At 36.0% G+C, this 19,608-nt stretch overlaps 1 protein-coding gene and 1 pseudogene across 4 annotated transcripts in view; one reads left to right on the forward strand and one right to left on the reverse strand.

Moving 5' to 3' along the window:
* The window catches only part of LAMA2 (laminin subunit alpha 2), a 627,903-nt gene that overhangs the window by 517,607 nt on the left and 90,688 nt on the right, over nucleotides 1–19,608 (reverse strand). The window lies entirely within an intron of this gene.
* Nucleotides 12,912–13,892, forward strand: LOC136397067 (developmental pluripotency-associated protein 2 pseudogene; annotated as a pseudogene).

The following is a 19,608-nucleotide window of genomic DNA, read 5'->3' on the forward strand; positions in this document are numbered from 1 at the left end:
TTCTGAAGTAGCACAGGCCAAGGACCTAAAAAAGAGAAAAAGCTAACTACCTGTTTTATGTTGTGGAAACCTGATAAGAATTCCTCTGAAACAACCCTAGAGAAGATAACCTGGCTAGTGCTAGAGCACTTGGTTTGGTTCTGTTTTAACAGTGGCCATAATAAAGAGAAAGCATTTAAAAATAATATATACTTATAAACAATCTTAGTTCTATTCAGCAAAATATCTAGAAATATGGGTTTTATAAATATCAATGAAACCTGATGTGAAGCAAAAAATAGGAAATTACAGTTTATGAGCACTTACTATGTGTCTGGCCTTTTATATAACTTATCTCTCATCCTTAGGGCAGCCCTGCAAGGCAGAGATATAATAGATAGAGCACCCGAGGCATTAGAGGAGAGTCTTGATTTCCAGTAGCCCAGATAGAAAAAGTACATCAAGAATTTCAACACAAATTCAAAGGTCTGTGCTTACAAACCCTATGTAGGCTCTTCAAGTGCTATTTTGTGAATTAGTGGTCTATAAACTGAGCATATATAAGCACTCTGCATAATTTCACTTACTCAAAACAAACTGAAGCTTATGTAATTCTTCATCCTCATATTTTAAATTTCACTAACATTTTAATGAATTTTTATTCTATTTTATTTTTTCAAATTAAATCTATGGGGGTGACCTTGATTAATAAAATTACATTGACTATTATAATTCTTAAAATGTAAGAGCAAATGTTTCATATGTATATTTTTTTACTATAATTCAATTGTTAGAATTTTAAAATGAAATCTTATTTTCAGTCAGTTTCAAAATTTTTGAATTAAAGTATCAATAAACTTATTTATCTAAATATTACAGAATTAGAGAAGCTGAACTCAAACATAATCAGAACACCTTCTAGATAATCATTATTTTTTTTTATTATTTTTTTAAATATTTTAATTTTATTGATTTTTTAGAGAGAGAGGAGTGAGAGAGAGAGACAGAGGGGGGGGGGAGCAGGAAGCATCAACTCCCATATTGCCTTGATCAGGCAAGCCCAAGGTTTTGAACCGGCGAGCTCAGTGTTCCAGGTTGACGCTTTATCCCACTGCGCCACCACAGGTCAGGCCGATAATCATTATTTTTAAGCAACCTACATCCACACACCGCCACCACTGCCATTCTTTATAGAACGTTTTAACAAGGACAAATAATCCTTTGCTGTTCTAGAAACTCAATATGTTATTTTATGAATAATTTTGTCCTCTCTTTGATTTAATTGTCTAAGAAGGAATAATTTCATTTTTATTCAGTATCCTATTAATTTGAATTGAATCTAATAGACTTGTTTAAATGAACAATCTTAGCCTGAAGAAATATATGAGTTTTCGAAATCAAATGCTTCAGTTTTAATTTATTTGGCCCATCTCAGATGAAATTTAATCTCCATCAACATAAAAAATAAACGTGAAGAACCAATTTTTTTTCTGTCTTATTATTTCAAAAACTTAAAAAAAAAATAATACTCTGAATTTAGTGTAAATTCTAAAAATGTGTGACTCTCAATAACTGATTACTTAATTGTCCAGGTAATGTTCACACAGGTTTGGGCTACCTGCATCTGAGCCTTTCTCATGCATATAGTAGCATTAGTGCTGCACAGTATTCCAATACTGAAAGAAAGAAACTGTGGGCTGAACCAAAAACATAAGGCTAGTGTGTTCCAAAAGGAAATTTTATTTTAAAAGCACTTGGGGTGCAGGCAGGTTGAGACCAATAAAGGGTGTCAGCCTCAAACTGCAGGGGGGGAGCGTAGATATAGAGGTTGCTGCAGGCATTTGCTGGCATGGGGTTGGGTGCACCTGGACATGCTCAGATAAGCACATCTTGGTCTGTGGCCTTGGTCACTGACTTGACTATGAGCAGTAGGAGGGGGATTCAGCTGCAGAAATACAAGTTCTTTCTGATGTAGCACAGGCCTAATCAGCATGGTCCTCTCTGGTGTCCTTGGTAAATTTTCAAGATAGCTGAGGTCAGGTGTCTCCCAGGAACAGCTGGGTCCTGGCGCCCTTGGGCCTGTATCAAAGCTTTTACAAATAACCACAGTGATTTAAACTCCCCTAATTGTCAGGTCCCTTCCCAATGTAAGCTTTTACTGAAACTCCTGCAAAGGTAAACTTTCTGCTACATATCAAAGTAAAAGCCAGGAAGTCATTAGGAGAGAGAATAGCAAGCACATTAACTACAACCTTATAGTAGGGGATGAGAATGTTCTGTTCTGAGCCATTCCTCCTCCTTCAGGCCTGCATTGTTTTAGAGGTGGCAGCTAAGTAGCCATTTTACCTATCAGATACCCCAGTCTTACATGGGCTCAGCAGATTTTAATAATTAAAACTGCCTCAGTAACACATTTGTCCACACAAATATTATTACCTAATATGTTTTATATTTTATTGAAAAATTATTTTGCTAGAGAAAATAAAAGGCTATTTTCCCAGGATCACATATTCTTAGCATTAGCCACCTATTTTGTTAATATCAAGTAGACATTTTTCCCCCAGTAAATTCGTACTGGTCATACATACTCTTACAATTTCTTTATTTGGGCTCCCGTGGTATGTGCTATCTGGGTTAAGACTCCAAGGATTGATTATCAGATCAAATGCTCAGCACTACTTGCAGGAATCAAAAATAAACAAACAAATAAACCAAAAAAAAAAAAAAAAAACAAGCCATGGCTGATAGACCATTTACCCTGTCTCTCTGTTATTAAAAAAACAAACAAACAAAAACCCAAAAAACACTGCTATGATTTGAAAAAGTAGTCTCCAGTTCAAGCCAATAACATTGTTTTCCCCGAAATAAAGTGCAAAATAATCTGAATGCAAATGTTTAGGTGAGCATACAACATAGGTGAGTACTCTGTTTAAGCTCATATTCTTTATTTCTACCACTGTGGCAATAAACCAATCAAGGGTCATTCACTTGGTTAGAAAACATTAAGTGGCCAGTTTGTGCCAGGCACTAATCTAAGTCCTAGAAACAGATGGACTGTTAAAATGTAGGGAATCAGAGATCAGCATGAAGAGCAGCCCCAGACTAAGTCCCACCAGGGACTGGAGATATAGGAGGTATTTTTACAACTGCAGGCTAGCTCAGTCCGTGGCTACCATGAAGACATTAGCAGACCACACACCAGGAGAATGGTGTCTTCAATGGTCTTTCTTTAATTTAGAAAAGAAGATTCCCCCACCATGAAACACTGAACATCTATAACACTTTATAAATTGCCTATAGGTTATAGCCTCTTTTTACCCATAAGTAGGGTGACTTCTTAGAATAAAAGTTGGTGCTATTAGCAATTATATCAGGATATCAAGTGTAAGCTGGCACAGTCCTGCGTATATGAGGGTATTTAGTCTTTACTACCTGTAAGGCATACTGAACTGTTTTTGAATTGTTGGGCTAAAGCTTTTCTTTCTCTACCCAAACACTCAAATACACACACAGACACACACACATACTTGCAGACTGCCAAGTTCAAATATTGACTCAAAAATTGTAGCTGTATAATTTTTGACATCTACTAAGCCTCTTTCCTCAGTTTATTTATCTGATAAAATAGGGGTAATAGCACTTATATTTCAGTTTTGTAATAATTATAAATTACAGAATTATTAATGCTAGTAAAGTGCTCGGTATATTGTTTTGAATGTAATACACATCTACTATTACTGTAATTATGGTACACCCATGAATTTTTGGCCTTTGTTAGTAGCACCAGGAGTCATTGTGGTATCTAGGCTGGTGGAAACCTTAAAATTATTAGCCAGTAAGAAATATCCCCTATTAATAGTGAACAGCCCTGCAGGCTGAAAGGTAGTCTCTCATCACTTCCCACAATAAGGGACCAGAATTACTGGGTAAAATGACCGTTTCTAAGACTATGGTAGGATAAATACAAGATAATCCTGCAACATCTTAAGATACCAGAAAGTATAGAAAAGATGAAGAAACATTGAGTTGAAAAGACAAAGAAACTAAATTGAAGGCACTACCACCAGAAAAAGATGGGACAATTTGAGCACTAAAAGAATAATAACTTCAGTGAATTGGAGCACATCAAATATATAAAATATCCATGAGTTCAAAAATATGCAATAGGTAAATTATCATTCAAAAATATTAGTTAATCAACTCAGTTTTTTGAAAACCTGGGAAATAAAGGGAGAATATCGAATATTTATTCTGCTTTCTTGTGTAATCTGTACCTGGGGATAAAAGCATAGTTAATAGTAGAAAGCTTTTATTTATATAAGCATAACACCTAATAAATAAAAAGGGAATGTTAGATCATTACTAAGTATTGGATGATATGGAATAATTATTTTTAATTTTTTAGTCTATATAGTATTGGGGTTATGTTATTTAAAATAATCCTTGTTTTATAGAAATAAATACTCACATACATGCAGATTACAGATTATATGATATGATATCTGGGATTTGGTGCAAAAGAATCTAGTGTGGAAAGGAGGAGGTTGGTAGTATTACAGATGAAAAAATAATAGGCATTGAGTGGTGATTATTGAAGCAACTAATGTGTACTTAATGGGTTCTTTGTTTTTTATGTATAAAATTCTTCATAATAATTTTTTAAAACATTGGAGGATTAATATTAGATCATAAGTGAGCTCTAAACTGAATGTTTATTTTTATTGACATAGATTGTCAATAAAAATAAATTGAATGTCATTTTATTGACATAGATCATAAAGGAGTAAAAAGTTTTCCTGAAGAAAAGTCAACCCCTCCAAAACTATCATCCAGTGTTTTTATCTCTATTTTTGCCCTGCTTTCCAATAAAATGCTTCCCTCTGCCCTAACATCAAAAGACCAGAATTTTGCCATAAGCACTGAATAGTTTAAAATTACATAGTGGTAATTTACAGGCTGGTAAGAGCACTGTGAACCTTGACTAATCCGTATTTTAAAACAGCACCCTTCAAAAGAGCCCAGGAAGCTATCAGTTTCTCCTCAATCTTCACAGCAACCATCTGACCCACTTTCCTTAATAGAAACCCATTCCACATTCAGGACCAGGCATACCATGCACATAAATCTAAAAAGAATGAGGCAAGCTATGAACAAGAGGGTTTATTTTTCCAGCTCTTCTTATAAGACACTATATTATGATTTATAACAAAGGACTAAAAAGTGATACAGTCTTTGAATGCATAATAAAAATCACGTATTTCAGATTTAACCAACTGATTAATTAAATTGTAGATCTACACAGGATAAAAAGCGATAGTTCTAGTAAACTAAAATACTCGTATGTTTATTTTATTTTCTATCATAATATAATACAGTCAAGTGATTTCCATGATGTACAGTATATAGGCAACTTACATTGTTTCATCATACAAACACAGCTGCAGGTACTCCCCTAGAAAACTAAGAAATGGAATATAATTTAACTAAATATCTGTTGCCATCCAAAATGTTATCAAGATTAAATCACAAATAAGTTTAAATGAAAACCAGTAAGATTGGTGAGTACTGTCTTAGTTTCCCAATGGAAAAAAAAAAAAAAAACAACTCCTTTAAAGTTTCATTTCTACAAAGAAACTTTGTTCCTTCCATAGGAAAATGCCTTTTAGTATGAGTAATTTGTAATTTGATCCTGCAGAATTTGTAAGTCAAAGCCTTTTGTTTGTTTTAGAAATGTTCAGAAAGTTGGACCAACAGCAATGTTTTGAACAGTGAAAATGAGAAGTTTAGAAATAAGGAGAGTTCACTTTAGGATAACTATCTATAATGATCTTCATGTTTAAATATGTATGAATGGGTCCTCAAGGAGAGAGTCAAGTTTTCAAACATATACCATGAATGAGGAGGCATTAGTCAAATTGATCATACAGAGAGACTATCACACAGCAAGAACATGAGTAGCTGATGAGCAAGAAAACATCACATCAGACTCAAGATAAGAATTCACTAGTAGTTCTGCTGCAACAGCACCACAGAAGGAAACAAAATAAAACAAAAAGATGTGGTGGTTAAATCATATCTGTGGCATGGGGCAATAAAAATGAAAGATGAAAAGGGTTAAGGTGGGATTTATAAGAATGACCACACTCTACCAAAATGCAGGTAGTCATATAAAGGTATCTATTATATTTATTCTTTGTACACTTTTTAAGTGTTAACACTGGGTATACAATGGTTAATAGAGAACACTGTTTAATAAGGTCTGATTGCCTTAATTTCCAATTTAATGAAGGAAAAGAAATGAATATCAGCAGTATACATTAAATAAATGTCATCATTAACATTTATATTATGTGCACAAAACACCTAATTTTGTCCTTGATTCGATCCAAATCAATGAAATACAATTTCCCAAATAAATGGCAAGTGCAACCATTTTTTTTTTCTCCACTCCACCTGCTCATTTTAAAGCATTATCATTTCATGTCTGGTCTACTGGAGTATTTTTCTGAATCATTTTCCTGCTCCAAATCTTCTCTCTACTGCTTGATCTCCAAAGCATCCTTCACAAGCTGATCTTTAAAACTCAGTTCTGAAGTAATTGCTTCCCTAGTTAGAGGCCATCAATAAGTTTCCATCACCAAAGGATAAAATCCAAGCTTCTTAGCTTTGCTTTCCTCCATCATCCTCTCTATTCTCTCCTTCTACCACTCTTTCTCAAGAAAATGAATATGAGCCACATTGTCTGCCTATGCATCTTAAAATATTGCTAGATTTCCTCTTCATCAAGCCTGTGTGCATTCACTCTCATCCTCTGGAGGGGGATAGAGTGAAGAATGAATTTACAGAAAATTCAGAGCTGAGAATACCTGAGAGGCCAACAGGAAGAAGCTCTATACCATTATTAATTTTTTGAAGAAAAGATAAATGAGGCAATGACATACCATTTTTACTCAGAAAATTGAAAAAAAAACTCTATATATGATAATAGTCTATCTCTTGATATATTCACTCAATATTATGTTTTTAATCTACACATATTGACATAATATTGACATAAAATTACTGTTAGCTCAGGGAGGGTATAACACCATTTTAAAAACTAGAAAAATATAGATACATAATATATTCAGTATTGGCTATAGATACATAATATACATGTAAATGTTTTTTTTTTTTAATAATTTTATTTTTTTAATGGGGCAACATCAATAAATCAGGATACATATAGTAAATGTATTTTTAATGGAAAGGAAAGTGACAGCAATCCCATGATGGTATTTGCCCCTTAGAAAGGCCAAAGAGGAGTAGGACTTAGGACAGAAAAGTTAGTGGTATTTTCTTTTATTTCTTTAGTAAGATAGATAAAACATGACATGTCAAAGGTAGTTGTTTTTAAGAGAGAAATATGGCTATGTATCATTTCTTTTTTCTGTATTTTTAAATTTTCTCACTATAGAAAAATAAGAAAAGACATAGTTGATATTCTTAAGGAGAAATTCTTTGAATTGGTCAAGTGATTAAAGCAACAATTTTGATAATGTATAATTTATACTATGTTAGAGGAACAGACTGCTATAAGAGCAGAGAAGTTGGCCGCCTAATTTATCAGGAATTTAAAAATGGCTTCCAAACAGAGTCACAAGTAATTAAGAGATGAGTAGACGCTGATGAACTCAGGACTGGAGGTTGTGTTTCTGCGCTGGAGGCATTAAGAATAATATTTATGAAGAAAAGCCACTAAGAGATAAAGTTATATTTTCTAAGAAGTCATTTTTAATGTCTCAGATTCAGAGGGTGTGTAGACTAGTGAGGGATGAGACTAGAAAGGCAGGCAAGGTTAAGATCTCAGAAGAAAGTATAGCAAACTCTCAGGAGTTTGGACTTTATCCTGGGTGATGAGAAGCCACTGAAACTTTTATTTAGAAAAATATTACCAGATGTAGATTACAGAATTATCACTTCCAGGAGACCAGACACCTTGATATTACAATAGACTAGTAGAAAGAGATGATGACCTGAATTAGTGGAGAAACAATAAAACAGAGAAAAGAGAATCAGGATCAATTTAAGGACTGAAAATTATAGGACTAATTACATGTGATTGTAAGGCACAGAAAGAATGAAAAGAAGACACTGGGCTTCTGACTTAGCCATCTAGATAATTAGAATGTCCTGTACAAAATTAGAAAAAAATGGGAAACAGTAAGTAGTTTGGTTGGGTGCCAGTGACAATCCCCATGTAACTGGAAAGATAAGTACTAAGACTTTCTGAACAGTGCATTACACTGATTAAAGCTTAAATAAATTTTAAAATCCTACAATTTCAAATGATTGACTTTTCAGATACGTTTTGATTTTATTAGAATTGGCCCAAAGAAATATCAAGATATAAACATTAAAGTCAAATCTATTTTTTGTTGTTGAAAGTGGTTCTCAAGAGGCAAGAAAAAAATTAAAATATCTCTCCAATTTTCTAAAATAGACACTCAATTTCCTAAGTATTTGTGGGAGGAAGTATTAGAATAACAATCATGATATTTCAGCTGGTAGAAATATTTTTATATAAAAGTCTCATTATTTCTCTGACACCATGGAAAATTAAGCTTATTTATTTATAGATGTGAAATCCCTTTAATAGATATGTGGACAGCTCAATAAACACAAATTTTCTAAACTTAACCTAATATGACCCATTGCTCCATGAGAAATGTCCCTCAAAAAATAAATTAAATCCCAAAGAGAAACTCTTGCTTCCTGTAGTATTAGCATGTATACTCTACAAAAATTTAACCTAGATATTTTGCTAATAGCAATCAATATGAAATTCTAGAGCCTGGTGTGTTATGATCACCAAATATTCATCTGTGTGGAATATTCTCTTTTAGCGTAGCATATAGTAGAGAAAGTTGTATTTATAGGATAACCAGCAAATATTTTTAAATATAGATCAAATTATAGTATGTATGATACCAATCTAGAAAAGTAAAATGACTATTTTTCTATTGCACTATTCTAATATTTGATATAAGAAATGACTGTGACATGAATTCATAAAATGCTTCCCCTAAAAATAGATAGATCCATCATTGTTTTATTCCATAACAGGAGGAAAAGCTTACAGTTATTGGGTCCAGACATGACTCTAAAATTTCAATCTGTTTCTTCTTTGACACTCTTTCCTACTATTTTATCATCACATCAATTACACTGATGGTTTTTGCAAACCTGAACTGAGCTACTCTATCCCTGATGATGTCAACATACTTCAGTTTCTAGTAAAATCCCTATTCAGGATAAAATTCACATCGTGCAAAGGGGCTTTCCTACATATCTACATATAAATGTTTAGGCCTCTCAATGATCTCTATACAGATAACCTGTATGGAAGAAAAAGTGGTACCCTCCAAATATCCCATCTACTCTTTCAAATCACTCATATACCTTACCTTAGTAAGGCTCTGTGATGGGCTCTTGACAATAACCTATTGGTAGAAGTGGCACTTCTCATCAGAGCTAAAACAGAAAAGAGATGCATGGGACCCTCCAGGCATCCCTACTTCAGTCATGGTGATCAGCAGTTTTCACAACATACTTCATGTTCAGTCTAACATGGCTATATGGAGCAGGTCCCCTCCTTCTTTTTTTAAATCTCCATAGTAATCAAAGTTGGACAAGTAATGTGAAAAGATAAACCTTTGTTATATAAAGACTCCACAATGGGAGGGGGATATTTATTATAGCATGAATCAATAAAGTAACCACTTAATTCAAGTGTGCAGCATCTCAACACTCTTTGTTACAGTGGAGAAAAGATGGCTGTAAGGCCAGGAGCCACCATCGTGGCCATTCACATGCAGTTCGCATTTGATTCGGACAGACGGTAATGAAACAACAGAGCCATGAACTGGTGGGCCATTATCTTTAATCCTAGTTTGCACCAGGTGGGCAAGAAAAAACACACACTGGGCTCCAAAACCCACGCATTCAGCACTCACAAAGCTAATGACTTATCCGAGTTTCCTAGAATCAAAGTTTTCTAGCTCACTAGCCTTATTCACCTCTGTTCCCCATATCCTTCTCTCTGCACAAACTCTGCACTAACTGGCTTCTCTTTCATCACTCCGCCATCTTGGCTGCCTCTCCTCACCTCCTCCTTGTGGCCTTTTTCTGCTCTCCTTTCTCTGCTCTCTCTTCTAATGCTAATCTCAGGAACCGAGAGAGAGCAAGCTCCCCATCTGCCCCACTTCATAGTGCAGAAATCCAAACCTTTAATCCAATATACAAACAAGGAAGTCTCGGATACAAAGTCACTTATCTGAGGCATAATGGGATTTCTCATGAGATTGCACCACCCCACATCATGCAATCAGTCAAGGGTGTGGGGAAAAATTTAGTCTTAAAACGAAGCCTTAGGCTATAATGACCGGCCTGCTTACAGCCTCTCCCCCACACCCAATACAAACTATAAGCTAGCAAACATATATATCATATTTATAAACTTATTTGACCAACAATGGCCATTAAAAATATTAGCTTCAGCTCCTTCTAAACAGTATCTGTTCTAAAGAGAGATTTGGGGGTTCTAATTTTCAACAGCAATTTTATATCTACTTTAAGAATAATATTACATAGAACTCATATTCTTGACGATTTTGATCACAAGAAAGAGCACATTATCGTGCTCAGTCTATTGTCAAAGAGTTAGATTAGATAGACAGCTTTATCTGCTGAACAAATATTTTTTTGAGTCCTTTTTTGTGCCAGATAATGTTTTAGGCACTGGGTTGAGGAAACTGAGCCAAAACAATCCCACTTCCTTCTCTCATGTTGCTCCCCAGAAAGTTGATGAGATAAACATTAATGAAACAATTATACAAATATAAAACTGCCTATATGGTCTTTAGTACTGTTTGACAAATATACCCAGCTTTCTATTTCCTGGGCACATGGATGGTAAGGTTAGATATACTGAACTGTCATGGGTGAGTGGAGGCCATTTGACTAGTTATGGCAACGCATTGTGAAAAAAATAATATATGTCACTTCTGGGCCAAACATCTAATTGCTTTAAAGCTATCGCCTTCTGTCTATTATGGCCACTAGCAATATCGTGATGATGACTGTTCCATTAGTGATTATGATTAGTAGAGCCCCTGCTGACTATGATAAACAATGTGAGTGAAAAAAAAAAGTTGGTTGTCTACAACCACTGAGATTTGAGTGTTGTTCTTTATTGTAGCATAACCTAGCCCATCCTGAATATCTTCTCCAAATTATATGTCCAGTGTTATAATTCCAAAATATTTTAAATACATTATGCGATTTTGATAAGAATTTTATAAACTGGTCACTTCAGCATAAAAAAGCATTTATAAAATTATTCAAATAAGTTAATCCTATGATTATAAAAGAGATCCAAACCCACTTTTTAGAAGTCTTTTTAGCTTTTCCAGATTCCGTCGGAACACTTTTATGATAGTATGTCCTTCTCTCTAGCATGAGCACTAAACCTGATACTTCTCAAGTCCAGAGTCTGTTGTCTGCAGAGACCGCAGGTGCTGGATATCAGACGAGCTGGAGCAGAGCCTTGTAATACAGTTTGTTCCTGCGGAGGCAAGTTAATGCATGCTTTGAACAAGTTCACCTCCCAAGTGATACTTGCTTTTCAAGAAACCTTTTTAACCTTTTCTTAGCACTCATTCCCTTTAGTAATCTTGTTTCTGGAATTTCATTTTGTCTTATATACTCTTTCTCTTGGCAGATGAACTTGCCTGCTGACTTTTCTTGTGACATGACTTCAAAGAAAAATCAAAGGAGTCCAATTTCTTTTTTTTCTTAACCCAATTTTCCACATATAATATCCCTTAATGCTTGCTGACTATGCACTGTTAGAGTCCCCCAAATATCCCTGTACCGTTTCAGTTGGAGAAACTTAGGAATAAGGCAGTAACTTTCAGGTTGGTCTAATGAGGAAATATGTACGATACTGACTGTGACTTGTCTTGGTAAATAAAGTTTTATTGATACTGCCACACCCACTCATACACGTGTTATATCTGGCTGCTTCTCCCTTACAACAGCAGGGTTGAATACCTGCAACACAATGTTTACTCTCTGGCCCTTTACAAAATAAATTTGTTCACTCCTAAACTAAACAGTCAACATTATTTGATTACTGTAATGCACTAAATCCATAATATAACTTTTAAAGCTTTGCATGATCTGGCCTCTTCCTCAGTTCACACTCTCATCCCTTACCTTTGTATTCCAGCCACAATGACTGTTTTAGAGCTCTGAGGGTCCATGCCATCTCCAGAGTGCACCAGGAGAAGGACTATGTTTATGTAGATCTCCCTTTAAACACCTTCCTCATCCCTCTGTCTCAACCCACTTTGCCCGCCTAGCACCTACTCAGTCTTCCAAGAGCCACTCTCTCAGAGAAGTGTCTCCTGACAACTGTCCCAAAGATCACATTCTTTCATGAGATACTACCAAGAATCTCATTCCTTATCTAACCTCATGTTGAATTACATCTAAATTAGCTTGGTTATTTAAAGTCTGTTTTTCCATAGACTGCACGTGTCTTTAAAGAAAGGACAAGTCTGTTTTTATTCAGTGTCTGTGCTTAAGACACAGAGTAGATGGTCAGGGAAGAAAAATGATGAAAGAATAATTGGATTCTTGGCATACAGAGACTCAATATTTGAATTTTCAACTATTCACAAGCAGCTTTAGAATTCATTACAAATATTCATTGGCAATTCTCCTCAGGCCCTGCTTTGAATCTCCAAATTGTTTAGTTAACATCTGAGACAGTTAGTTAGCTATTCAGGCTTGCTACTCATACTCCTCTTAAAGAGTAACTCAGGGAATGGAGCAGGGCAGGCGTCCTCGACACTGCTGACTTAGCCTTCCTCACAGTGTCCCTGCTAATGGCAAGCTCAAGTTCTGACTGTAGCAAGTAGGATTTCTTTGAGGATGAATTAGATGAAGAAAATGTGATTCTCACATTGGGTTCCAGTTAATGCAATACGTGATAAAAAACATCAAATGGAACCAAGCCTTTCTTCAACCTCTGAAGCCAATCTTAAGACACCTAGGACAAATGATAAAGTTTATTTTCCTAAAACAAATGAACAATTCAGAGCTTGTTCAAAATCGATCCCTCCCTTGCCAACCATTTTGTGTTCAATTAATAAAGTGTGTTGGGCCACTTTGCAGAACTGGTGCCAACAATTTAGTTTGAGTTCTGACAGCAAGAAAATAGAGGTTTATCTTAGGCTCAAGGAACATGTTTACTCTGAAGAAAATCAAGTAAGTAAGGAGTATGGAGACAGTGTAAAGAGTACTGCGGAAACCTCACAGGAGGCCACATTGCAGTCATGGTCAAGCAAATGCAAAATGGCAACCTAAAAAGCAAGAAGTGAGAAAAGCTGTCAGATGAGTTAAGAGAGAGGAAGGGACAAATACAGTGAAAGTGATAACTTCAGCTCAGGAGGCCATGTTGGCAGCATGGACAGGAACAGCTGTTAAGAACCAAACAACCCAAGGCTATATATTCATGTCCCATTCCTGTTTCTGCTGAGAACGTTCTGCTGCAAACATTTTGTGTCAGGTTGTGTGTGGTCCATGGCAGACCTCTCCTGGCAGACACACAGGGTTGGGTTCGCCTACAGTCCCATGCAGGGCAGGCTTGGATGCCTGACACTCCCAAGAAGAGAATCTGTGTCTTCCTCTGACCAGCCTGCACTGTCTCATACTCAGACCTAGAGGATAATATGTTACGACCTGAATGTGTTAAGAGGAATAAAAAGATGATGAAAAGATCAATTACAATAAGGAAGAAGAAGCAACCTGTCTTGAACACACCCATAACATTCCTTTTGGATGGGTTTTGTCTCAACCAAGAATAAATAGTGGAGAGCTCACAGCTAAATTAACTCATATCCCATTGATTATTGTGCTCTTTCTCGGACATCCTCAGCGTTGCCTGATGTCTCAGGTATAGATTTGAATGTCTGGATTTTGTACTTAAAGTTTGCCAAAAAGTGATTGTCATTGCTGCTTCAGGTAGTGAGCTATGTAGAATAGAATTTTGTTTTGTTTTAATTAGTAGATTTTTAAAAAACAGTTTTAGGTTTTCAGAAAATAAGATCTCCCAAATTCTATCCCACAGTTTTCCCTGCTGTCAACTTCCTGCACCAAAATGGTAATTGTTTTTAAAGAAATTTATTGATTGATTTTTAGAGAGAGAGAGAGAGAGAGAGAGAGAGAAAGGTGGTGGGGGAGGAGTGGGTATGTGCCTTGACCAAGCAAGCCCACAGTTTTAAATCAGCAACCTTGACATACCTGGTGTACACTTTATCAACTGCACCATCAAAGGTAAGGCAGAATGGTGAATTTTTGAATTTACATTGACCCATCAGTATCACCAAAAACTCATAGTTGGCATTAGGGTTCACTGTTTTTGTTTTACGTCCTATTGGTTTTGAATGTGTATAATGAGACATAGCCATCATTACAGAATCATACAAAAATAGTTTCACTGCCCTAAAAATTCTGTACTCTTATTCAACACTGCCTTCTTCTCCTTACAACTCACCCACTGGTATTTTTACTGTATTCATAGCTTTGCCTTTTTTAGAATGTCATACCTTTGGAATCATTCAGTAGCCTTCCAGATTGACTTTCTTTATAGCAATATGCATCTAAGGTTCTTCCATACCTTTTCATGACTTGATAGCCCACTTTTTGACATTAACATTCTATTGTTACTGTAATGTATTTATCTATTCACATATTGAAGGACACCATGGTTGCTTCCAAATTTTGAGAATTATCAAAAAAATCACTACAAACAAATGAAAAAAAGGGGTAACTCAGGGAATGATGCTTTTAATGGTTTTTTAAAGAAAAAACCAACAACAAAGTTCCTTTCAAAGAAAGACAACTAATAATGCTGAAGCTACTTAGCTGTAATGTATACATTTTAATTTCATTTAAAAGTGACGCATTGATTTTGTAGTAGTTTCAATCTAGAAAGGAAATAAATCAATCATAGTCTCTGAGGCAAACAAAAATTTAAAAAGCCTGAAAATTGTTTCAATGCATTCTCCTCTGCTATTAAACATTTATCAAAGCAGTGGTAAACTAGAGGTTGAAAATAAATTAACTTTTGTGAAGTGAGGACATATGCTCAGAAAACATTGGTCTCAACAGAAACCTAATTCAGGTGAAATGCAACATATATATAATCACTCCTCTGAGGTAACAGAGGCTGAAAACATCACTGAAGCTAATGAACCAGTATATAATCAGCATAAGTACAACTTAGTTCATATAGTTTAAGAATCTCTTTCTCTTACAAAAGAAAAAGAAAATTAGAACATTAAAATAAGAGGCCTGACGTTGATCGCGTAGCCATGTGACATTCCTCCTAACCAAAGGTGATCATAGAGAAAAAAGTTACCGCCCAGAAAAGGCATTCATCAATGATATCACGAGAATTAATGCATCTGTAGTACATTCAAACAAGAGAAGGTAGCCAAATATAGATATGTCTTCTAATTGATAGCTCATAATAGTTTTGCTTTATTATAGGGGGAATCCCAATTTGAAGGACAGAAATAAATAGATTATTGGGTCATAGGACCACTGTATGAATTAGTTTCACAAGTGCTATATCTGTAGATTTTTCCACACAGAACCACAAACCTAAGCGTCTCAGAATTTCTTGGGATTCATATGTACTAAAATGATATCTACAGATTTGAAGGTCCCAAAACACATCCCTCACAAAAGTCAATGGTATTCACATTGTACAACATTTAATTTTATTCATTATCATGATGCTTCTCCCAAAGAAAAAAGTTGAACTGCAGTATCCACTCTCAAGCAAAGCATCTCTTCTCCCATTCTGAGGTTTTCCAGTGTTCCTGCTACACCCTCCTTTCACTACACACACTGTCCTGGGCAATATCACCCATTTTCTTGGGTTCCTATCACTATTCATGTGCTGAAATTTTCCAAGTCATTATTAGCAGCTAGAAATCTTCCTTGAACTTTAACTCTATTCAAGTACTGTTTAGATACTTGTGTGTGGGTGTCTTATCAGGCATTAGGAATGAAAAATAAAATCTAAGAGGAAATTCTTGTTTCCTTTCAACATCTGTCTTTTCATATTTCCTTTAAACAACTTAGAAGTCTGAGTCATGATTTCTTTTTCTCCCACACACTCTACTTCTAACCAGTTACCAAGATCTTTTGAGTTAAATTATTAAAGTCTCAGTCCATTCATCCCATCCATCTCCATTGCCACCATCATAGTTCACATCATCATCATCAATATCTTCACTTACCTCAATAGCCTCTTACTGACATTTCCTGCTCTGACTGCTCTGCTCCATATTCCTCACTGCCAGCAGAGGAATGTCCCTAAAACTCTACAAGCTCATAAAGTTCACAATCAGATCTTACTTACCATTTCACCTTCTTTCTCCTCACTCAACCCCTCTGATCCCTGCCTCCTCCTTCTCCTCTATCATCGTCCCCACACCCCACACTTTATATTCCAAGTGTTCCAAACTTCTTTCAGGTCATGTAACAAGTCATACATTTTCTTACCTAAGACTTCGCTTATAAACTAAAGTGCTAAATTTCTTGCCTAAAACAATCAGCCCCATCCACCCATTAACCCTTTTGCAAATTCTACTTGTTTGAATTTGTCCTCATCCCTAAAATCTCAGATTCCTTGCTAACTCCTCCAGGAAGTCTTCCTTAAGTACTTTAAGAATCTCTTGTAGCCTGACCAGGCAGTGGCACAGTGCAGTGGACAGAGCATTGGACTGGGATGCACAGAACCTAGGTCACTGGCTTGAGTTGGGTTCATCAAGCTTGAGCGCAGGGCTCACCAGCTAGAGCAAGGGGTTGCTGGCTTGAGCATGGGATCATAGACATGACCCCATAGTCACTGGCTTGAACCCAAAGGTCATTGGCTTGAAGTCTAAGGTTGCTGGCTTGAGCCCAAGGTTGCTAGCTTGAGCAAGGGTCACTTGCTCTTCTGTAGTCCGTTGGTCAAGGCACATATGAGAAAGTAGTCAATGAACTACTAAGAAGCCACAACGAAGAATAGATTCCTCTTATCTCTTTCCCTTCCTGTCTGTCCCTATCCCTGTCTCTCTCTCTGTCTCTGTCACACAAAAATACTATGTCTCTATTTATATATATTCATACATAGATAGAGATCTCTATCGATACATATAGATAATGATATAGATTATACATATAGATATATACTGTATTTTTCTCTCCATAAGATGTACTTTTTCCCCCCAAAAGTGGAGGCAAAAATGCCCGTGCGTCTTATGGAGTGAAAAATACGGTATTTTATTAAATATTTTAACACACCATTTGGTTCGGAATACTTTTTTTCTTATTTTCTTTTTTAAAACCCTAGGTGTGTCTTATTGTCAGGTGCATCTTATGGAATGAAAAATACGGTGTGTGTGTGTGTTTATAAATATATAAAAATCTCATTTTTCTATTGTATGCTTCTACAGCATCTTGTTTAATTTATTGTACTTAGCTTACTATGTATGCTATTTATTACTTTTTTTTTTCATTAAATTCATTGGGTGACACTGGACAACATAATTATACAAGTTTCAGGTGCCCAATTCTACAACTCATTTCTGTACACTGTATTGTGTGTTCACCCCCCAAGTAAAGTCTTTGTTCATCACCATTTACCTGCCCTATACTGTCCTCTGTCTCCCCTACTGCAATCACTACACTATTGTCCATGTCCATGAGTTTTTCTCTTCTTTGGTCCTTTTTTGCTCTTTACTTTAAAAATGGTTTCTCAGTCGATTGTGAGGCAGATACAATGCCTCTTTTATTAATAATTATATTCAAGGTTAATAACAAAATATTTAGTCCACTGAGTTAATAAATATCTATTGCATGGATGGATGGATGGATGGATGGATGGATGGATGGATAAAACAGTGATTCTACAGGCTCATTTCTACTAGTTTTTCTAATTGATTCATTTTTCTGAAAATCAATGAGTATAAGATAGTGCTTTACAAACTATTCCAAGACATTATAGTATTGGCAGAAAAGTGTGAATTAGTATCCTAGGAAATATATTAACTTTGTTAGGAGTTTATCTCAAAATTACTCGTAAACTTTCAGTTCCATCCCATTGTAAGTTTGAATATATTTTAATACAAAATAATGTTTTTCTTACCTCATGTCCTATCAAAGTCTTTAAGTAAAATGTATATTAGAAATTATATACCATTATCATGGCTTTTCAGCATTTGCCATATTCCCCCTTTAATCTATATACAGACAGCAAATATTTACTTATGGTGTTTCCACTATAAAAACTGCTGTCTTAGGGACAAATGCTGATGAACTATTTCAGCAGTTCCTCCTTCTTCAAAGACTTATATGTCAACATAGAGCTCCATGTTTTATAGGATATACTCGAGCTCACTCCATGCTCCCTGGAGCTTTAGCACAGGAAATGCCCTCTTTCTCTTTTATTTCTTTTATTTATTTATTTATTTATTTATTTATTTATTTATTTATTTATTTTTCTGAAGTTGGAAATGGGGAGGCAGTCAGACAGACTCCTGCATGCGCCTGATTGGGATCCACCCGGCACGCCTACGAGGGGGGGGGTGCTCTGCCCATCTGGGGTTTTGCTCTATTGCAACCAGAGCCATCCTAGCACCTGAGGCAGAGGCCATGGAGCCATCCTCAGCACCTGGGCCAACTTTGCTCCAATGGAGCCTTGGCTGCGGGAGGGGAAGAGAGAGACAGAGAGGAAGGAGAAGAGGAGGGGTGAAGAAGCAGATGGGCGCTTCTCCTGTGTGCCCTGGCTAGGATTTGAACCTGGGACCCCTGCATGCCAGGCCAACGCTCTACCACTGAGCCAACTGGCCAGGGCCTAGGAATGCCTTGTTGATCAAGCTACCCAAAAGAAAATTATTTGGAGCAACCATGACAGATCGAGCAATTTAGTCTCATACTATTCATCACCAGAACGCTGTAGCCCTGTGTAAACCGTTTCAACTTTCTCGGGAAGCTGCATGGCAGATTGGGAACTCCTGTCCAAGGGGTCCTATAATACAATTTGCCCCTTCATTTGGAGTTAACCCTCAAGGACCCCTACCCGACAACTTTGGCAAATGGATGTTACTCATATACCTTCATTTGGCAAACAGTCCTATGTCCACGTTACAGTGGATACATATTCTGGATTGATAGTAACCTCTGTCAGAACAGGAGAGGCTGCTAAGCATGTTATAGCTCATTGTCTGTATGCATTTTTCTATTATTGGATTTCCTAAACTGGTTAAACTGACAATGCTCCTGCATATGTAGCAAAAGCATTTACTGTATTGTGTCAAACCTTTTGAATTATGTGTATTTCTTATAATCTTTAAAGTCAAGGTATTATTAAAGTGTACCCAGCAAATATTTTAAGGTCAATTTAAAAAAATTTTAAACGGGGGAGTCATATCCTAGAACTCCTACGGGGCTACCATATCATGCTTTTTATTTTTAAAAAAAATTTTAATTTCTTTTGAATGCTGATGAACAAATCTTTTTCTCCTG

Source organism: Saccopteryx leptura, chromosome 3 (assembly GCF_036850995.1).
Source record: "Saccopteryx leptura isolate mSacLep1 chromosome 3, mSacLep1_pri_phased_curated, whole genome shotgun sequence".
NCBI classification, from domain to species: Eukaryota; Metazoa; Chordata; class Mammalia; order Chiroptera; family Emballonuridae; genus Saccopteryx; species Saccopteryx leptura.